This window comes from Vigna angularis, chromosome 2 (genome assembly GCF_016808095.1).
Source record: "Vigna angularis cultivar LongXiaoDou No.4 chromosome 2, ASM1680809v1, whole genome shotgun sequence".
In the NCBI taxonomy this organism is placed as follows: Eukaryota; Viridiplantae; Streptophyta; class Magnoliopsida; order Fabales; family Fabaceae; genus Vigna; species Vigna angularis.
The window spans coordinates 15,752,453-15,756,753 of NC_068971.1; positions in this window are offsets into that span (position 1 = coordinate 15,752,453).

A 4,301-nucleotide genomic window follows, 5' to 3' on the forward strand; every position below is an offset into this window, starting at 1 on the left:
TCTGTCGTTTTGCCCGAACGTTTTGTCGTTTCGAATCACCGTTCAACACCGAAACCACCATTGATGTGGGTTTTGAAGCTTCCCGTCGTTCATTTCGCTGCAACCTCCGTTTGGAAGCACCATTGTAGGCGAAAACCACCATTGAAGACAAAAAAAATGGTTTGTAGGTTTTCGTGATTCGTTTTGATTTTCTTTTCTTGTTGTTGTTCGGTGATTTTCACTTATTTTAAATATTTGAATTTTTTTTTATCATTTGGGAGGGTTGTTGTGTATTTTGGGTGGAAAGTTACAAAATTTTTACACGCAAAATTTTGTTAATTGTTATGCAGGTGATCTCAATGAAACATACTTTATAGGAAATGTTGATGAAAATTTTCGCCAACTAATAAAATACACTTATGATTGTTTGGAGAAGGAAATATCCATTGGAAAAAATCAATTTGATATCAATTATAATGTTTCTGTCTGTTGTTTGAGTTTCATATATAATTGAATATTTGAAACATTATAACAGTTACAGATCTCTTGCTTGTCTTATGTATGATGTGTACTATAAATTTTATTATTCATAAATAAAACTACATATAGTCTTAAAACTATTGGTCATTCTCTTAAATCCCAAATTTTAAGGTAATAAAACATTCTATCATTAAAATAATAAATTAGGAGATAAGAACGTAAGTAGTGAATCATACCATATGAACTTAAAAAATCACGTTTTGAATTGAATAACAAATTGAGAAGTTGTTTAGTATGAGTAAACTTTGGTGATGGAAGGTTTTTTAAATAGTTGTTTATTTTTTATTGCGTGTAAATTTTAGTGTCTCAGTACGGTGAATTGATTTATACTATGTAGATTGCGAGGGAGGTGTTGGATGCAGCTGCTCGTATTATTCAGCCTGGTGTGACGAATGATGAGATTGATAGAGTTGTTCATGAAGCAATTATTGCTGCAGGTGCTAATTTTAGCGAGATTTTTTTAACACCTCAAATTTTACCAGCTTTAGTTATTTAGTTTTAGTAAGTTTATTAATCGATGAATGAAGCTAAGATATATTGAGTTCAAACAAAATCCCACATCGGATGAAATAAGAGATGGACATGGATTTATATATATATATATATATATATATATATATATATATATATATATATTTTTAGAGTGGTACCAAAAATAAATCTGTGAACACTTGATCCAGATCTATGTGTATGTGTGTTGTCAAACCTCCTACAGATACTTCAAAATGAATGTAGTTTTAGCAACTATTGCTCCATTCTTCTCCGTGGCATACCCACATTTGACATATCCATGTCAAACACTACACTAACAAATCAAATAATCATAGATCTATTTGTAATTCTTTTGCATTTTCTTTTTAAAACAGTATACAAATAGGAATATTGGAATACCTAGATTAAATGTGTTAAGGTCTTCTAATTTTTATAATTTGTCACATTTCCCTGATGTATGTTTATTTTATTTTTTCATATAGATAATGTTGGCATTACTCTAGGTGGTTAGTGTTGAGTTTGTATTTCTTGTTATTTAATAATCATTTACTGTAGAATGCAGAGAGATATCTCTTTAATGATGCAGAAAACTTTGGCAGAATTGCTTCTTGCCCCTTTACCTCTTTTTGTTATACTATTTGGTACAATCATCTTTAAGACAGTGAAAAAGTTGTGTTTATAAAGGTAGGATTTTTTGATAATCAATTACCAGGTAACCTGCAATCGATTACCAGAAGCTTTGCACATAATATTACTAAACTTCTTTTGTTTTTTTATCCTTATTTTATATTATATTTAATATTTTTTAATTTTATTTAAATTTTATTTTAAAATTATAAAATATGTTTTTTATATATTCATAGGTATTCATAGAATATTTATGGATTTTAAAATATTTGTAAATGTTTTAATGAATATTCCGCGTAACAAGTATAAATAATTTTTTTATATTGTGCATGGGATCGGGAGTAATGTTATTCACCTAATCCTTTGTCATCCTTAGTCACGACAAGGGAATATGATTTTGTATATTCATGAAAGAGACAAAGAGATGTTCAAACCTTCATAGCCAATCACACAATAATAGAATAATAGATAAATAATGAATACTAAAACATAGAATGCATAAATTATAATCATATGGTTGTTAGATGTTTACAGGTCAACAAACATAAACGTGGTGCGTATATTACTCCCAAGACAACAACTGTTGTGAAATTAGTATTTACATCAAATATGCCTAATTTTTAAGGTAAAAAAAAATGCACTAATCTTCTGATTATGAATCTTGAATCTGCCTCTTTTGGGGTTCAATGTTATTAGACTCCCTCCCAACTGGATGAATGAGATCCCTAATCATCTGAGTTCCTGGTATAGAAAATCACCATATTACTACATATATTTTTTAGCTGAAAAATGAATAACAAACCTTGTAAGTGATACCGAAATAGCATCAAGTTCCCAAAGTTTTAATGACAGCATATTATATACCTCCTGTAACACCCTTCCTAGGAGTGTCACAGGAAATTTTTTTTTTAAGATAATTAAGGAAAACATCATTTGATGTCGTTACAATAGCCCAAAATTTATTTATTTATTTTGTTTACTCATTAGATAATAATTCCATTCAAATAAAGATTGGAAAATAATGGTTGAGAATAATATTATAGAGGCAAAAGAAATTATAGAGGCAAAATTTGACAACATATACACACTTAGTATAATATTACATACCGCATCCAACAAATTGGACAACAACTAGGAACCGTTATTAAGCCAAAAGTATGGTTAAAGACACATAAAGAGGTGTGCCGAATGTCAAGAAAGTAACAAATAAACTTGGTGGTCCATATCCATCAATTATTTTTCATGATATATAATTTATGCAAGAAATAATTTAGTGTAGAACCTGTATTAGAACCTTACACGGTCTATTGGCATTCACTACAAAAGTTTTCAATCTCATTGCATCTAAAGGAAGTAAACTGATAGTTCTAATAGCCACACATAAAACATCGAGAGTTAACGTGAAGTTCTATCATATATTGAGGACTAAGCTCTCCTTTCTTCCTAATCTGAAATCAACATTGCATATATGAAGGTATATCAGTCATTCATTCCTCATCTTGCTCACCTTATCCAAGGTTATGATATCTATTTCAACAATCATATAATCAGAACATGTTTCACAGATTAAGATTTTAAGGTGTTCATATAATTCAAAGAAGGTTAGCTTTCCTACCTCTATTCTCCAGCAGCTTCAACTCATCTACACGGTCTTAGGGATCTCCAAACAATAAGATCTATTGAGTTTGTCCAGCTCCTCTACTCTACACACTCACCTCTTCTGTCTCAATCTCATGTTCTCCTCCTTGTTTTTCTTTATTAATTTTCGTTTTCCTTTTATTAAGGAAAAAGTCAAGTTTTTATTTTTTTTCCAGCAGCCATGGAGTTTGGACGGTTCCTAAAACAAAGAGACCAACCTACCTTAATCTACTCTTAATGTTTTCCGCAGTTTCACTTCAAAGTCCTGTGCGAATTTGTTTCATTAATTATAAATGTGTGGAAAAAAACAAAACTAATTACTTAATGGAGGGGAGAAAAGACAAGGCTACGTTTTTTCCTTAGGAGAAAGGGATGATTTACATGGTCTAAAATTTATATCTTAGTATTGGATTTGTATAAATACTTATACATATCCTGGTAATTTTAACAGACTACATAAAATACTATAAATCATATGCTTAATACTTGAACACCTACCCAGTGTCATAACACAAAAAACACAACGACCCCTAAACAGTAAAACAAAAATAAAACAAGTCAAACCCACCGAACAAGAACAAAAGAATTAACGAAAAGAAAACAAAAACGAATCATGGATACATACAGAAATAGAGGTCTATATTTTATTATGATAGAAAATGATGTCTTTACCTGACGTTAACCCTATATTTATAGGGCTTATGGCAATCAAGTTCATTAATTCATATTTGATATGACAATAAATCCAATAATACTTGCTAATATACCTACTAATTGTCCATTAATATCATATTCTTGTACAATATGCCTGTCAATCACTCATAAATAGCGTATATTCGCATTTAATATGACCATTAAACGTATTAATTGACCATTAATGATATTTACTTTTCATGATTAGTTTGTCTGACAGTCGGTTGGTTGCCAGGTATAGTACATTAAGGCCCCCAAGCTCCGAGCAGTTGTTTACAGGTGCGAAGGGGTTTAAATACGTCAGACGAATTTAAAGTGGCGGGAAAGAGTGA